This window comes from Protopterus annectens, chromosome 2.part2, assembly GCF_019279795.1.
Source record: "Protopterus annectens isolate FY-2018-M chromosome 2.part2, PAN1.0, whole genome shotgun sequence".
NCBI classification, from domain to species: Eukaryota; Metazoa; Chordata; order Ceratodontiformes; family Protopteridae; genus Protopterus; species Protopterus annectens.
This window is the reverse complement of record NC_056730.1, coordinates 1092288743-1092307414: the sequence shown is the minus strand read 5'-3', so window position 1 is coordinate 1092307414 and position 18672 is coordinate 1092288743. Positions and strand designations below refer to the sequence as shown.

The window sequence follows — 18672 nt, the reverse complement described above, 5'->3', positions numbered from 1 at the left end:
TCTACTACTTAATTTATTTTTGTATAACTATTGTAAAATTGTCTATATCCTGTGGAGCTTTTCTCCCTGGGCCTCCACTGAAAATGGGCTCTTCCAGGCCCAGTGGGCTATCCCGGTCATCAAACTGTAATAAGTAATTAAACTGGATTCCCTGGGTAACTCTCCCATCTTGGTGAGTACTAGGGCATATATGTTTGATACCCTGGTTGGAGAATGCACTAGCTGGTCTAGGGTGTTTGTGTTGATAAAGTCCAGGAAACGTGCCTGTGAGTTAGAGGCAGGCTGTTTCCCAGTCTATAGGGGGTGATTAAAGTCTCCCATGAAGAGGGTATTTGGTTGGTTGGTGAGCATTTCTAGTAGGTCTAGGTAAGAGTTGTGTGCTTCATGTGTCATATCGGGTGACCTGTTGCTGGCCAGGACATGGTACAGAATAAGAAGTTATGTACCTACCATAACGTTCCATGCTAGTCATCTTCTTCTCGCCTTCTTTCTTGCTGGATGGCTTCGGAGCTGATCCTCGGCTCCAACTCGGCAATCTACTAAAGCTCGAGAGCTATTTACTGGCTCGAGGCCCTCCCTATATCCCACAATGCTAGGCGTCAGATCCCCAGATCTCGTTTGGCAGAGCTAACACCAAGGAAAGATTCAAGGACACCTGTCCAACCACAAGGAAAAACTATAGTACAAGGACAGAGGAGGACACAATGTACATCAGAATTGTCCAGAGGAAGAAGGCCTCAAAAGGGGACTCTTCTCGGTCTGTCCAGGCTAGGTGGAAGGAGGGTGGGACGCAAGAAAGAAGGCGAGAAGAAGACAACTAACATGGAATGTTACGGTAGGTACATTAAGTTATCTATCTCGCCTTCATTCTTGCTGAATGGGGCAGTGTCCCTAGCACCTTAGTCCTCAGTGGCTCATCGGAACAGACTCTTCAGCACAGTGGAACCAAACTCAGCACTTTTCCTAGAGGCCACATCCAACTTATAATGCGAAATGAAAGTATGAGGAGTGGCCCAAGTGGCTGCGGCACAAATAGATTCCATTGGTAGTCTTGCTTGAAAAGCTACCGATGTAGCTAAAGCTCTGGTGGAATGACCTTTAAGTTTAGCAGGGAGTTCTTTATGTCTGAGCTGATAAATCAAGGTAATAATAGAGGACAACCACTGATATAAGGTTACTTTGGACTGGTAGTCCTTGCTTGCCCCCTCAGCATAGGATAAGAGTTGTTCTGATTTTTTTTTTGCTAGTCTGCCTGTGTCCTGTCAAGTAGTAATTACTGAGCATAAGCTTGTACAAAATTTGTTCAACTTTGTTTGAATAGTTAGGAAAAAAGACAGGCAGATCAATAGTCTGATTCAGATTTGTTTCAGAAGGTATCTTGGGTAGAAACGAAGGATTAGGCCTAAGTGAAACTTTGTCCTTATGAAACACAAGATAAGGAGGACGAATACAGAGGGCTTGAAGTTCCGAAACTCTCCTAGCTGATGTGATGGCTACCAAAAAGAGAGTCTTCCACGAGAGTAATTTTAAGGAACAGGAGGCCACGGGTTCAAAGGGGGGAGGGAGAATCAAGGAAGCCAATTTCAAGTTCAAGTCCCACGGAGTCGGGGGATCTCTGACCGGGGGCCTAAGCAACAAAGTTCCTTTGAGAAATGCCTTACAAAGGTTGTGGGACATGATGCTGGTTTCTGACAGGTCAACATGAAAATTTGCAACAGCAGCTAATTGGACCCTAATGGGGGCAGAGGAGGAACCAGCTTGAAAGAGCTCTGCTAAAAAATCTAAATCATGATGGACAGGGGCTGTAAAGGGGTCAATATTCCTAGCCTCTGCCCAGAAAGAGAAACGTTTCCACTTACTAGCATAAGTGTTCCTGGTGGCAGATATGTGCGAAGAAAGGATGATTTCACGCACCGGCTGAGAAATTAGTGGAAGTCTGGCTAAGGTTGGAAGTGGATCATCCAAGCTGTGAGGTTGAGAGACTGAAGGGATTGGTGCAGCCCGCCCAACTGATGGACCAAGAAGTCTGGCACTGGGTCCAGATTCCACGGCTGCTCCAGCAAGTGATGATGCAAGAACGGGAACCAAATTTGTCGAGGCCAGTAAGGGGCAATGAGGATCATCCTGGATCTCAATGCGGTTGCTTTCTGAATTAGTTTGGGAATTAGGGGAAAAGGTGGGAATGCATACAGAAGACCCCGGGGCCAATCATGAACTAGGGCGTCTCTGGGGTGTGCCCGGGAAGGGGGAAGAGAGTGAAGAAGTAGTCACACTTATTGTTGAGAGGAGTTGCAAAAAGGTCGCAGCAAGGTTGACACCATCTGCGGAAGATTTTGTCCGCTACTGATTGATTGAGAGACCACTCGTGAGGCATGAGAATAGCTCTGCTTAGCCTGTCCGCTATGATGTTGGACCTCCCAGGGATGTACATTGCTATCAGAAACCGTTGAGAGGAGATCGCCCACTGCCAGAGTCTGAGTGCTTCTCAACATAAGGGATAGGACTGGTTGATGTACCACACTACAGACATATTGTCTGTGAATTGCAATAGTCCCGGTAGGTAGAGAGTCCTGAAGAGCTTGCAACGCCAAAAGCACCGCTCTCATTTCCAAGACATTTATGTGCAGATGATACTCTAGAGGTTGCCAGGTGCCCTGGACAGTCCTGCCCTGAAAATGCCCCCCCCCCCCAATCAGGGAAGCATCCATGGTCACTGTGGCAACAGGAAGAGGAAGAACACACGGTCTGCCCTGGAGTATTAGAGGGGAGACCATCCACCAAGCCAGGTGGTCTTTGCATGATTGAGTGATTATTATCTTGTGAGACATTGGGAGCTGTTGAAAGGACCACTGAGTAAAAAGCATCCACTGAAGAAGCCGCATGTGAAAATGAGCTAGTGGAACTAGTATGATTGCTGCTGCCATGAGGCCCAAAGTCTTTAGTGCAAATCTGGCCTGAATCCTGTTGCACTGTAGTAAGACCTGCATGTGTCAGCAGATGTCTGACACTCTGTCGAGAGGAAGTCTTGCAGAGAGATCTTTTGTATTTAAGCTTGCGCCTATAAAGACTATAGACTGACAAGGCGACAATGCAGACTTTTCGAAATTTATTGATATACCTAGCTCGGAGCAAGTTTGGATGGTATAATCCCTGGCTCGTAGTAGCTGATGCCTGGTGGAAGCAGTGAGGAGCCAGTCGTCGAGATATGGAAACACCTGTAATCCTCGCCGTCTCAGGTGAGCCGTAACCACTGCCATACATTTGGTGAACACCCTGGGGGTTGTGGTGAGACCAAAGGGCAGGGCTCTGAATTGATAGTGACTGGCTCCCAGCCGGAAGCGGAGAAACCTTCTGGAGCGCATGTTCATTTTGATATGGTAGTATGCATCCTGAAGGTCTATGGAGCACATCCAATTGTCCTGACCCAAAAAGGATAGAATGGACTGAAGCGTGACCATCCGGAAACTTTGTTCTATGAACAGACTTGTTTAGCCTGCTGAGATCCAAAATGGGTCTCCAGTCCCCTGTCTTTTTTGGCACCAAAAAGAACTTGGAGTAAATTCCGGATCCTTGCTGGGTCTGCTGGGACTGGCTGGACGGCCCATTTTTCTAGCAGTTTTGAAATTTCTAGCACTGCTTGTTCCCTTAGACTGGGTGGAACATCTGGAAGGGACTTGGTTGTTTGTACCGGGGTGTGGACAAAGGGGATCTTGTAACCCTCGGATATGATAGACCATACCCATTTGTCTTGTGTGAGGAGTTGCCAGGCTTCTGGGTACAGTGACAATCTTCCCCCGACTGCCTCCGAAGGCGGACAGTTGGGCAGCCTCTCAGGGGTGCTGAAAGGGTTTGTCAGAGAAAGATTCTCTGCTACCCTGATTTTGCAGGCCCCTTCTGCCCCTCGGGCGGCATCTATTATTGTTCCCTCCCCTGCCCCTGGAGGGAAACTCACCACGTGTGTCAGGCACGACTCCCTGGGGTTTCCGAAACCACATTTATCCACTCTTCTGACCCTTGGGGTGTGGTCTAGAGGGAGTGGAGAAATGGACTCCAATGGCAGAGAGAGTCTTGCCTTCCTGCTCACACCTGGAAAGGGTATCTTTCACCTGTGGTCCACACAGAGCCGAACCATCGAAGGGGGTATTGGTGAAGGATGCCTTAAAGAGGTCAGCAAAGTTACATAACCGCATCCAGGCATGTCTTCTCAAAGCCACGCCTGTACCTGTGGCCCTACTCGCCCCATCAGCTGTATAAGAAATGAGCCACATGGAGGAGTTGACAACAGAATTAAGGGTCGCCAGCTAGGAGTTAATCTTATCTTGAGCCCCTGCAGCTGATGGATCCTGAAGGGTATCACCCAGATCCTTGAGAATATCCCTTTGGAGACGGGTGAAATGGCACAGATAATCCAGCGACCGCACAGAAAAAGTCGCTGAGAAAAACATCCACTTCCCATACTTGTCCATTGTCCTAGATTCTTTATTAGGTGGGTGGACAGGCACCGAAGGGTCAGCCAGCTCCTTCTTTGTGGCTGCTGCAACCACCATGGCATCAACAGGGACACCCTTTGTCAAGAATTACTTGCTGGGTGGGGCTGTAATAAATTTAGTGGGCCTACGGGGAGTTGGTTCCACTGCGTCTGGGGCTAACCACTCCTTTTGAGCCACTACTTCCATTAGCGGGACGAAAGTTGGAGACACCCAGGAGGTGGAAGGGCGAGAACCAAACGCGTCCGGGTAGACCGACTCATCCTCCAAAGGGTTAAGGGCAGTCCAGTTCCCCCTCTGCTTAAGGATCTCTAGGATGTCTGAAAAGGAGACATCCTCAGAGGGGGATCTTGGGGACCCTTCCGAATCCTCCATGTCGGTATCAGACGTGACTGACTCGGGGGAGTCGACATGTTTCCTCTTACATTTTCTCTTCCGTGGGGGCTCCTCCGAAGGCTCGGGGGAGGCCTCGGAAGAGGAAGATATGCCCAATGGGGCGACCTGGAGCATTTGCTCTCCACGCTTGGGGTCAGGAGGATGGACAGAGACCGATGCAGGCACCATGGGGGGAAGAAGGGGCTGATCGAGGGGCTGACTCAGGAGTCAGCTCACTCCTCATGACCTCGAAGGCGCCCCTGTCAGGCAGACCAGAAGGTCCCCACTCCGAAGTGAGGAGAACCCCTGCCGGCACCGAGAGGGATGGCTCCGAGGCCGATGTTGGGGCTGAGCTCACCTGCGCCGAGGCTCCGAGAGGGAGAACAGGGTCGGACAAGGGTCCGATGCCACTCGCCCCCTCGGAGCCGACGAGGGAGTCTCGGCGCCCAGATCCCTCCAAGGACTGACCCAAAGAAGAGATCGGAGCCGACGAGGGTGCTGAAAGGTGTGGTATCGGTTCCGACATTACCAAGATTCGTGCCCCAACCAGCTCCAGCTCCGAACACAAGAAGGGAGTCAGAGGAGGAACTGCTGAAGACATCGGGACAGCCACAGTCTGTTGAGATGGGCTGGTTAACATTTTGGCCAGGGCCTGCGATTTAAGGAGTCTGACCACCCTCTCTAAGTCATGATCGGATAGCCTGGAAGACCGAGATGAGTGGGACCTATGGCTTTTTTCAGATTGGAGCAATGGTGACCTCGGAGCCGAACGAACCGATTCTAGGGAAAGGGACCTAGAATGGTTTCAGCTCGAAGACGGTTCCGACACTAAGGTCAGAGCCGACTGAGGTCCAGAGGTGTCGGCTCCAGCCGGAGCCAAAGAGGAGACAGGCGCTCCACCAGGCGATGGCTCCGAACAGGGAGCCGACGGCTTGGTGGGCTTTGAGGATTTATCCGACAAAGACTTGGTCGGGGATCCTTCTGGCTTAAGTAAGCCTCTCAGGATGAGCTTGCTCCTACGCTCCTGCAGGACTCTCGGGCTGAAGGCATGACAGACTGAGCAGGAGTCCTGCAGGTGTAGGGGACCCAAGCAATAAACGCAAGAAGTGTGACCATCTGTCAGAGACATCTTCTGACAGCACGGGTCACACTTCTTAAAACCTGAGACTTTGGTATCCTTAGACATAGTGGATACCAAAGAAGAAAAGTCACTAGTGCTTAAACACACAGAAAAACACAACACACTTGCACTAGTTAAACTAACAATATTAATAACTACACAGCTATATACTAATGCCAAATATATATATATATATATATATATATATAAATATATACAAAAACTACAAGCCTACAAACTGTAGTAAAGTAGAAGAGCTAAACACTACCCTATTAACACAAGGAAAAGGAGGGGAGATTAGCCACTAAGAAAAAAAAAAGGGGGGGGGGGACTCTCTAACTAAAAACGAGTTTCTGAGAGGAAATATTAGGGAGCAAACAGTGAATTAACTAACCAGAAAGCTATATATTATAAGATAAGGTTGTAGAAAAATACTAAAGTTAACTTTTATACTAATATTAAAAGAAAAGATTAATACGACCTGGAGCCAAGTACATTCGCAACCTCGTAGCTGAAGCGGCAAATGAGATCTGGGGATCTGACGCCTAGCATTGTGGGATATAGGGATGGCCTCGAGCCAGTAAATAGCTCTCGAGCTTTAGTAGATTGCCGAGTCGGAGCAGTGGATCGGCTCCGAACCCATCCAGCAAGAAAGAAGGCGAGATAGACAACTTAACATCCTTGTTTATGGAGACTTGGACATGCATGCACTCCAGAGCATCAACCTGTTTAACCAGCCTAGAGTTGTATTTGCTGCTAATGTAGATTGCAACACTTTCACCATTAGCCCCTGTCTATGCTGCTGTAGGTCTAATTGTGTGGAATGCACTGTAGCCTTCAGCTGCTAGATTGCTTCCTGCAGCTTTAAACCAATTATCAGTAAACAGCACAGATGTCTACTTCCTCCAGAGTGAGGAATGTTTGTAGGGTGTGGAGTTTCTTGTTTAGGCTCCAAGCATTGACCAGTAACACCTTAAAGTAGCAAAAGTTGCATTTGAGTGTTTTTTTTTTTTTTTTTGGCTGTGTCGGTAGTTTTCTCATTTTGACATTACCTGTATATGGCTCTAAGGGGATTGGTAAAGTTTTAGCCAATATCCGAAAGTCAGACCATCCTTGGCAAAGCAAAGTGGTCTGTTAACCATGTCCTCCCATGCAGATAGATACTGAAATTAAGTCAATTACTAAAATCAATCATTTTCCGTTCATTCTGTGGAATCATCCTTGGTGAAGGTAGAATCCTGCTCATTGTAAGGTATGTACCTGTATGTGACACACATTTAAAGAGATCCATAATGCCTCTCTTTTCATATAGTCCAGGAGGATACACCTCAGGTCATTTACAATCACAACAATGGTAGAATCATATTGGTACCTGTGGTGCAGTGACAAGTGCATACATGATATTACAGATTCTAGCTCCCTATAGGCAACTAGCCATTATCTTCTCCTTGTCCAGACTGGTGAAAGGAGCATCTGTATGTCATACAATAGAATGCCCTATGATAACAGTAGTAGGTAAAGTATTTACTTGCCGTATAGGCTTTGTCCTTGGGGGATCATTGGGTGTAGCCTTATGTGTGGTGGTAGGTGTTGCTTTTGGTGTGTGTTTTAGTGATTGCTGATGGTAGGTGTTACAGTTTGACTGCTTATGAGATCCTTGAGGTTTGGAGACATTTCTTTTAAGTGCTTCAACGTGTGTGTGTGTGTGTGTGTGTGTGTGTGTGTGTGTGTGGTGACTGGCAAGTGAAGGATGTAGCTAGAACTCCCTCAGAACTCTGTCTTGAAAAACTGCATTCCTATTGGCTCTACACTATACTCAAAGAATTGCAGAGCTTCAAACTCATAGAGAGCCTTTTCACATCTTTCAGAAGTGCAAGAGTCCATTCTTAAGGACTGACTTGTCGTTCATGCCTAAGATGATGGCAGTTATCCTTGAACCAGTCTATTCACACCCCTGTATTTTTCCTTCACTTGAAAAAATGGGAGAAAGACTCCCATGCTCACTAGATGTGCACAGACAGGTGTGAATTCACTCTGTCAGAACAGAGAATACATCAGGAAATCTGATCACTTATTCATTTCTTTGCTAAGTGCGCAGAGGGTAAGACAGCAAACTGTTTCAAAATTCAAAATGGGGTAACATATTGCATCGGCATCTGTTACCCCTTTCATGGGTGGTAAAACAATTCCAAGCCTTGTTAAGAGACCATTCTTCAGGACACTGTTTGGAAATAGCAATTCATTATAACCTGAGCACTGCTTCCAGGGCCGTGTTCTACAGGACCTTTTGTCATCTGCCTGTCCTAGTGTAGGCTTCATTTTTTTAAACACCTTTATTAAATTATGAAACAAACCATATTAATTTTCTTTCATTTACATACATCACTCATTACATATACATTTTCTTTCTTTATAACAGTTGTCAATCAGTCCAGAATTACATAAAATGCTGAATTCCTGCCTTTCCTTAAACCTTACTCCTCTTTTTTAACATTATTCTGATGTATTGTTCCCACAAATTCCATTTATATTTATGTAATGTGCTCCTTCCCTTTTCTAAAGATCTAACTTCCAATTCCTTTATCCTCGTTACAATATTCATAGGTTCATACTAGGCTATCTGCCCTAGGGCATTTATAAGCCTAGCCAGAGTATGTTTGGCTTTCACCACCCATTTTAAATTAATTTTGCTATGCCCTTTTTCGAGGTTAGTATACTGTGCCTCTGTCTAACAGTGACACAGAAGTGATACCCGGGGTAAACCTACGATCTCCCATCCACTCATCAAGATTCCTCTTGAAGAGAGTCAATGAGGGACTCTGCCTAACCTGGACTGGGATTTTATTCCAGAGTGAAGGGAGCCTCTGGGTTATGAATCTGTCCCTCCAGCATGTCCTATTTATTTCAGTGCTGAGGTTCAAGTCTCTCGAGCATGTAGCTCGACGGGATTTGGATTTTTTGAGGTGCAGCATGTCCCTTAATTCCGGGTTGGACATGGCTTTATACGTCAGGCACAGGTCGCCTCTGAGCAGGCGGTATGCCACTGAGTAGAGCTGGAGGTTCTTTAACTGGGCAGCATATGGGATCTGTTTGAGCCCTTTGATCCTCCTGGTGAGGTACTTTTGGGGTCTTTCCAGTTGCTGCAGGTGTTTGGTAAGGTACATCCCAAAAGGGGCATTGTACTTGATTATGGGCCTGATGAGGGATGAGTAAAGAGGCACGATGACCTCCCCTAATCTAGATGTGAATCCCTTCATGATTAGGTGGGCTATATAAAATGTTTTTCTAACCACTTTGGCCACGTGGTTGTCAAATGAGAGATTGCTATCAACTTGGGTCCCCAGGTCCCTAATTACTTCTTCTGTACTTAATGGATTACCACCTATGTGGTAATTTGTGGGCACTTTGTTTTTGCCAAAGGGGATGACTACACACATTTTGGCGTTTAGCTTGAGGCCATGGCTCTGGCACCAGTTGTCTGTTTCTATGAGGCCCTTTTGGAGGATGCTTGTGTCGGCTGGAGAGTAGATTATGGCGCCCAGTTTGCAGTCATCTGCGAACTTGGTCAGCCACAGTCCTTCTGTGTTGGCATGTACCTCCGAGAAATATATACCGAACAAGAGAGGTCCCAGGACTGAGCCTTGTGGGATGCCACTTGTAACTGGTTTGGAGTCTGACATGGCTCCAGCAATTCTAACCATGTGGGTTCTGTCCTTGAGCCAGTTTGCAACCCATCTAGTGACATAGGGGTTTATATTTAAGCTGGTGAGCTTATCTATAATGCCCGAGTGGGGTATTGTATTGAAGGCTTTTGCGAGGTCCAGGTAGGCTGTGTGGACCACCTTCCCTTCGTCAATGGCCTTGGTGACTGTTTCAAAGAAGTAGACCAGGTTTAAGAGGCAGGATCTGCCCTTAAAGCCAAACTGGGTAGGATCCAGTGTCTGTAGGTCCCCAATATCTTTATTTATGAGGTCCATGATGATCCTTTCCATAGCTTTGCAGACCAAGCTAGTCAGGCTTATGGGGCAATAGTTTCCAGGGTACGTTGAAGCACCACCTTTGTGGAGAGGGACCACTGTTGCTGTACGCCACTCTTTGGGTACATATCCTGTAGTAAGGCTGAGACTGAACAGTAGTTTTATGTTTGGGTTTAGCTCTTCTTGGAGTTCATGTAGGACGCAGCCTTGGACACCGTCTGGTCCCATTGATGCTGTGTTTTTTGCTTTGGAGAGGGCAGCTCTTACAAGAGCATCTGAGATGTCAGGGGGGCAGCACTCTGCTGGGATAGATATTTGCCCTTCTGGTGGGGGGGGGGGGAGAAGTTTGCGCTGAACCTGTCAGCTAGGACGTTGGCAATGTCTGTGGGTTCGGTGTATTTTATGTCATTTTGGACTAATTCTGAGCATATCTGGGAATTCCCACCCAGGTTCCTAACATAGCTAAAGAAAGCCTTGTGATTATCCTTAGTGTCCTGTGCAATTTTTCTCCCGAAGCTGGCCTTAGACGATTTTATGAGTGCCCTTAGTTTTTTGCCAATACTGATCAGAGATGCCTTCCCTTTTTGGGATTTTGCTCTATCATGTAGTAGCTTCCTCCTTCTATTGTATAGTTTGTTTATGGCTGGGGTCCACCAGACAGGACGTCTGCCTTTGGAGGATTGGGTCTTGGTTTTATTTGGGATTGCATGATCCATGCATTCCTGAAGGTGTTCATAGAATGCATTTATAAAGGATTCTGCGGTCTGGGCTGTATTTTCCACAGGCCCGGGGGCTTTGAAGGATTCCACCTCGGTTTTGAGGAGTGTGAAGTTTGCTTTAGAGAAGTTTTTCACTGTGGTTTTCTGGGCAGGGGGTGGGGTCGGGATGTGAATATCCAGTGAGATCAGTTTATGGTCTGATCTTACCAGTGAGGGATACACTTCTTGTCTGGAGCATAGAGTCCCCATGTTGGTGATGATCAGGTCCAGTATGTTTTCCCCTCTTGTGGGAGTGGTAACAAGTTGTTCCATAGCATTTGAGTTTATGAATTCTAGGAACCTTTGGGCTAGGGTGTTGGAGCTAGAGTAATGCTCCCAGTCTATGTTTGGGTAGTTAAAGTCACCCAATATAATGGTGTTTGGAGAGACCTTTATATTTTCCAGTGTTCTCAGGAAGGCCGAGTGGGGTTCCTGGGTTTGGGAGGGTGGTCTGTAGCAGGCTATAAACTGAAAGGCAGTTTTACCCACTGTTAGTTGCATATGGAAAGTCTCTGATGCTTCGTGCTTTGCCACCAACCTGTAGGTGTGGGCATCTTTGATGAATATTGATACTCCCCCTCCTTTTGTGGTTCGGTCCAAGTTTCAACACAGATGTGAGGAATGTGCAAATTATAAAGCCAAAAAATATATACTGTTCTCTATATATTTGCAGCGCAGTAAGACAACAGATATCTAAGCAAACAATTTAGCTCTATAATACACAATAATACAGAAAAATATACTCAGCTCTATATACTTCAAATAAAGCTGGTGTAGATTAGTGTAGGCATGTTCTTGTCCATACAGTGCGAGTCTTCCCTAGAGTCAGTACCGTAACAGCGGGTATTATTGCTGTTGTGATAGGGACAATTCATAACTGTAGATGTTCACATTTATCTCCTGCTGCAATGCTAGTTTTCTCCTATATTCCCTGTGTTGTCTGGGTAAAGATGGATTGGGGTGTGTACCCAATCGTGCTTTCCCACCCTCCAGTCTGTCATCACTCTCAGTCAGGGTTTAGCAACTGCATGGGGGGGCAGTTTTGAGGTTCCTGTGGTTAGTGCTTTCACCCCCTTTTGGACTGGTTCCTCCAGAGTGAGCTGTCCTTTGGCACAGTTATGCAGTATTCCTCTAGTCTGGCCAGGAAAGATCAGAATATGGCATCAGCTGATGTCCCATAGTACCACCAACATGCTGATGTCCCAAGTATTTTGAAGTCTGCTTGGCCAAGATTGGAAGGATGAAGAGCTATGTACTTTGGGCCAGCTGTCAGACTTCTGTAGGCAGAAACTTAAGAGTCAGTACTGCAACAGTGGATATAAACAAGTATCCACAATTATGGCAAGCTCTAAACACAGTTGTACTTTGTCTTTTGGGACACTGGGGCTTGGTACTTTATACGGTTTGTTCCAACTTTCTAAATTGTAGTTCTTAGTGAATCAGGCACTTGGTGGTGGTTCTCTCTGTGAGCTTTGTCCTGAGGAGGGAATGATCATGTAGTTTGGCTGGAGTTGTGTTCTTGTAAAGAGGTCAGAGGTCTCACCTTTGATTCTCCTTTCATGGGAGAATCTGTCTTTGCAGAGGCATCTCAGGTGCTGTGGATAAGCTTTTGAAGGGAATGCAGGTTCTGCATATGGTGTAGGGCCTTTATGGCCCCTTTGTCTCCCTCTACGTCTTCATTTTGTAAAAAGGAAGGCCTTGGTGTCACATAGTTGTGTACCATGATGGGGCCGAGTTGCCCAGGAGGACAACCTTGTTAGTCCAACAGTCGCAGTCCTAATTGTGGTCCAGGGCTACACAAGGGATGGTTGATTCCCTCTGTTTACTCTGGTTTAGAGAGTACTTATGAAGGACTAGTGAAATTTGTTCTTGGTCAGAGTTGGCCCGGTCTGTGAACTCTAAGTCCCTCCCATACAGAGCAGCTTCTGCAGTGCTGTTGGGAACAGACCTAGACCCTAATTTCAAAAAGAACTGTAGAGTTTGTCCCACCTTTGGAGCAAGGCCACAGGTTCTACTTTTCTCCTTTGGAAGGTGTTGCTAATGATGAGCTGAACTGGAGAACTAAGTGCTGTGAAGCAGCTTCTTTAACCAGTTTGTCACTGTGCCACCTTGGTTGTAAACATGATAAAAAAAAAAAAGTCTTCTGAAAGTGAGACAGTTGAAACTGTGTAAATTGTGTTTTTAGGGCATTATGTAAAATCATTGGGTCAGAAAGTGCAAAAGTGTGCATGTATAAACATAGGTTCATAGGTAGATAGTAGGCTATTGGCCCTAGGGCCTAAATAAGCCTAGCCAAAGGTACCCTGGCTTTCGCCACCCAAGAAAATTATTTTCCTGTGCCACTGTCGAGCAGAGCCACAGAAGTGATCCCCGGGGTGAATTTCCTATCTCCCTTCCAATCATCAAGATTTTTCTTGAACACTGCTAATGAGGAGCTTTGTTTAATATAGATAGGTAGTTTGTTCCAGAGTATGGGAAGTCTCTGGGACAGGAATCTATCCCTCCAGCATGTTCTGTTTATTGTGGTGACGAGGTGCAGGTCCCTAGAGCGTGTAGCTCGTAGGGATTGGGATTTCTTTAAGTGGAGCAGGTCTAAAAGCACTGGGTTTGGCATAGCTTTGTGTATAAGGCAGAGATCGCCTCTGAGTAGGCGATATGCGACGGAGTAAAGCTGTAGTTTTTTGAGACGGTCTGCATAGGGCATCTCTTTGAGGCCGGTAATCCTCTTTGTGAGGTATTTCTGTGGCCCGGTCTGTGAACATAAGAATAAAAATACACAATTCATTTGCTGATAGTGGTGATGGAATCTTCCAGTGTACTGGGTCATTTTACTTAGCAGATGCTTGATATGGTGAAAACATGCAGCGCAAATTGGACATTTACAGTATGAATCTAAGCAGAATGTGCAACATGGTTATTTGCTTGGAGAGTGTGACATCATTTAATTTATTGGTTTAGATTGTGTTCCAAGAGTTCATCATATTCAGATGCATTTTGCAGTATTACCTATTGCATCTATGACAAGCAAAGTTCTTCATTAGCACTCTTCAAGAAAAATCTTGATGAGTGGATGGGAAATAGGAAATACACCCCGGGGATCACTTCTGTGTCTCTCCTGTACAGTGGCACAGGAAAATAACTTTCTTGGATGGCGTAAGCTATGGAACCTTGCTGGCTAGGCTTATGTAGGCCCTTGGGCCGATAGCCTAGTACCTACCTATGAACCTATAAAATGCTTGACAAGAAATTGGATTGATTGAGAGGGGGGGGTCCATGGACAGAGCAGCCAAAGTGACCAAAGATGAAACTTGAAAAAGAAAAACAAAAGGCCAGAGGGTAGCAACTTACACAAATAAAGCAGAACCAGAGGCATCTTGGCCTTAAAGTTCTGGTTCTTACTAAGGCACCAACTAGAAAATATTTTGCACTTATTCATATATGATCTTCTGGTAGAGTTTTCTTTAGGCTTCCTACAGTACTTGCTGCATGTCCCAAGAAAAAAGGTGCCTAAAAGGTATTACATTTCTAAAATCCAGGCATCCATTCGAAGAAATTTCAAGTTGGGTTGTGTCAAAAAACAAGCTGTCTTGTGAGAGTAATTCTAATCTATGAAGAAGCTTGTGGTCATTGTACTTGGACATTTAAAAGAGAATGGAGAACCACTATTACCCGGGCCAAATGGGCTCACCACAACTATCTTTGCAGTCTCTTTCTGAATCTTCAGAATTACCCAGGATATTAGTAAGGAATCCTGGAATACTAATGTTTTAGTTGTTTGTTTTGACTGCAGGCAAACTCACCACAATTGGACCAAATTCTGGAAGACCTCCTTGTTCAGCTTGCATTCATGAGGGATTGTCCTAGTCATCATACTCAGCTTGACTGCAACAGTTATTTAATGCTGAACATGCACAATTTCAACCCATTTAATGCCCTTGCCCCTCACGAATAAGGGCAACATGTAAACATCCCAACATTCTGTGTTATTTGTACACAAAATATAACGACTAAAAACTACCCTTGGAATGTGAGGCTAGACTTCTTAAGATACGCACAGACCAATAACCTTGTAAGTATCAATGAACCTACTGGAAAATTAAAATAACTTTCAGGGTACAGTAAAAGTACAGTTGTGTACACTTACCATAAATGTAGATGTTCGAGTGTATTCACTGTTGCAGTCATTACATTTGGGTTATCCTGCTGGCAGGTTGCCCTCAGTCGGCCTGAACTCCAAAGTCTTGGGTCCTGCTTCGGTTGCTGTCGCCTCTTCCCTGACATCAGGTCGTCAGGGGTATAAAAGATGCAGCCGACGCTATTTTATTCAGTTTTTCTTGCCCCATATGTCAGGTGCCCCCAAAACGGTAGGCTAAATTTATGTAAATAAAACATACACGCACCAAAAATAAGCTTTACCTTCATCTATAAGCAAATACACCACCTAGGTTGTATAGATTAGAGAAGTAAACATAAGTTCCCGCAAAAATAAGGGGAATGGCGGGTGGGTAACCTGGACTGCAACAGTGAATACACTCGAACATCTACATTTATGGTAAGTGTACACAACTGTACTATGTTCTTCGTGTTTCACTGTTGCAGTCATTACATTTAGGTTGAGTCCCAAAGCTATGGTTGGGGGGGCTGGAGCTAAACAGCATTAGGAGCAGCTATGAGGCCCTGCAGAACTGCAGTGGCAAAGCCTGCCCTGGATTTACAGTAAAGAGGCAAATTGTAATGTTTTGTAAAGGTATGCACCGAACTCCAAGTGGCAGCCTCTAAAATGTCTTTGGTTGGTACTCCCCTGAGAAAGGCTGCAGAAGTGCCTGCAGCTCTGCTTGAATGTGGCCTAATGCCCTTAGGCACTGGTTTGCCATGCTGTGAGTAGCAGAAACGAATGCAGTGACCTATCCACTTTGAAATAGTCTGCTTGGAGATCCTTTCCTTGTGATGCTGTGGTATATGCCACTAGTAATTGTTCTGTCTTTCTGAAAACTTTAGTTTTGTTCAAGTATAATCCAAGTTGCCCGTGTACGTCCAAAGAATGCAGAATTTTCTCCCCTTTGTTCTGTGGATTTGTATAAAAGGTTGGCAAATCAATAGTTTGGTTGAGGGCTACACTGGATACCACCTTAGGCATAATGTAGGGTTTGTTCTCAGAGAGACCCTGTCTGGATAAAAAATGATAAAGGGTTCCACGGCCATGACAGCCTGTAGCTCTGAAACCAGTCTTGCAGAATTTATTGCTAGGAGCAGAGCTGTTTTCCAAGATAAGAATTTTATATCTGCAGTAGCAGCTGGCTCAAAAGGAGGTAAGGTGAGTTTTTCCAAGACATAATTGAGGTTCCATGCAGGTATTGGCGTTCTCCTTGGAGGTTTCAAGTTTTTGGCTCCTCTGAGGTACTGCCTTAATAAAGGATGAGAAAAGAGTGGTGGCTCTGTACTGTAATGAGCCGAAATGGCAGAGGCATAGATTTTAATTGAGGAGAAAGATAGGCCTTTGTCCAGCATCTCGGTTAAGTATTGCAAAATCTGAGGAATATTTGGGACAGCTGTATCAGTTCCTTGAGCTTGGTTCCAAGCACAAAATCTCTTCCATTTCACAGCATAGGATTTTCTAGTACTAGGCCTTCTGGCTTCTAAAATGACATCCATCACAGCTTTATTGAGAGGTGTGATTTGTATGGCTACATTATCCACCATGCTGCCAGGTTTATGGTCTTGAGTTGGCTGTGCAGAATCTGATAGTTTTGCTGGGACAGTAGAGGAGGTATTTGAGGTAAGGTCCAGGCTGGGCATTGGGACAAGTTCCTTAAGATCGGACACCAGTACTTGCGTGGCTAGTCTGGGGCAATCAGAATCATTTTTGTTTTTTCCTGCCTGACCTTTAGGAGTACCTTGGGGAGGAGAGATAGTGGAGGAAAGGCATACACTGATAGGTTTGTCCAGTTGAAAAATAAGGCATCCACTTTCCAAGCTTGTCTGTGATAAGTCCTTGTGCAGAATCTTTTTAGCTGATTGTTTTGAGGGGAAGCAAATAGATCTATGTCCGGGCATCCCCATTTCTTTGTTATCATGCTGAAGACTTGTGGATCCAGGTGCCACTTGTGGGGATCCATGAGGTTTCTGCTTAGTTCATCTACCAGAGTGTTTTCCTTACCTGGCAGAAATTGTGCCTGCAGATGAACTTGGTACGTCGATGCTGTGTCCCATAAAGCCATGGTGCACAGGGGATAAGAATGAGTCCCCCCCACTGTTTGTTTATGTACCACATGACCGCGGTGTTGTCTGTCTTTATCAGTAGTTGTCACGGATAAAGTAGGTCCTTGAAGGCAGTCAGGGCATTTTGAACAGCTAGCATCTCTTTTTGATTGATATGCAGATGGCTTTTGGTTTGTGGACCAGGTGCCCTGAATGCCTCTTCCTGCCATGTGTGCCCCCCAGGCATAATCTGATGCATCCGTCGTTAGGCTCTGCCTGGCTGGGGGTAGTGAGAATGGCTGTCCCTTGTTTTGGTGACAAGCCTTTGACCACCATCAAAACTCCTGTTGCAGGCAGAGAATTAGTAATTGTTTCCAGACTGTGGCAATGTTGCGTCCAAACACTTTTTAGGTACCATTGAATTTTCCTAACATGCATATGGAATTAGTAAGATGCAGGATGCCATGAAGCCCAAAGCCTGCAAAATTTTTCTTGCAGATAACTGGGCCTTTGTTGCCATTTCCTTGAAATAGGTAGTCAGTTCTTTGTTTGTCTGGAGTGAGATAAGCCATCTGGGCAGTTGTATTTAAGCTTGCGCCCAGGAATATTATCTCTTGAGAGGGTACTAGTTTTGATTTCTTTTTGTTGACTGTGTACCTTAGGCATGTTAAAAGTCTTATCACAAACGTCAGATGCTGTAGTAGAATATCCTTCTTCTCTGCTTGTATGAGGCAGTCATCCAAGTAAGGATATATTTGTATTCCTCTGTCTGCAGTAAGCAATTATTGGTGCCAGGCACTTTGTGAAGACCCTGGGCGCAGTAGATAAGCCAAAGGGCAGTGCAGAGAATTGGTAATGCTTTGAGCCAGCCTTCAATCTGAGGGATCTTCTGCATGTTTGTCTGAAAGGGACATGCAGGTATGCCTCTTTTAGGTCTAAAGTCATGAGCCAAGCCTTGCTGCCCAGCATGGGCAGAAGCTGCTGTAAGGTCACCATCTTGAATTTTGGTATATCTAGGAAAGTGTTTAAAATAGATAGGTCCAGTAATGGTCTCCATGCTTGGTCCTTTCTGGGTACCAAGAACAGTCTTGAGTAAAATCCTTGTCCCTGCTCTTGCTGAGGCACTTGTTGAATAGCCCTCATGTCCATGAGAGCTGCGACTTGTTTTTGAGCCTCTGCCCATTGATTTTTTGGCAGGTCTGGCCAACCGTTTGCCCTTGGTAGTGTATGGAAATGAAACTTGTAGCCTTGAGACACTGTCTAGAACCCATTTGTCCTGGGTTATAATGTGCCAATTTTGAGAAAAAAGTTAGTTTTCCCCCTAAGGGTGCTGCCAGAAGATAAGTGCTTGGTGCAGGTAGGGGGAAGTCATTGGGACTGCTTCCTGTATGATTGTGATTTGTCCTCTCCACCTTTGGAGGTAGAGGCACTCCACTGCTTAGACCTGTAATATCCTTGCGGCTGGGATCTGCCTCTAGGGCGTCTGTATCTGACCCTTTGAGGTCTGTCTGAGACTGGAAAGGACCAATTCTTTGTAGGCCAGTGTCGGCTAAATCTATATGGCTGTACTTGTAAGAAATCCTTGACCGTTTGCATAGATTTAGCTTTGTCTTCCATTTTCTTTAACACCTCTTCTTCCTTAACATCAAACAAGGTATCATGTTGTAAAGGAGCATCTAATTAATTTTGCTTTAACATGGTCAGGCAGATTTTGTTCTTTTAGTCAAGCATGCCTCCTAATGACAGAACCCGTAACA

The 18672-nt window shown here is 45.5% G+C and overlaps 1 protein-coding gene across 1 annotated transcript in view; it reads right to left on the bottom strand.

The window, feature by feature from the left end:
* The window catches only part of SECISBP2 (SECIS binding protein 2), a 1593758-nt gene that overhangs the window by 621771 nt on the left and 953315 nt on the right, over positions 1-18672 (bottom strand). The gene's annotated exons all lie outside the window — the stretch shown is intronic.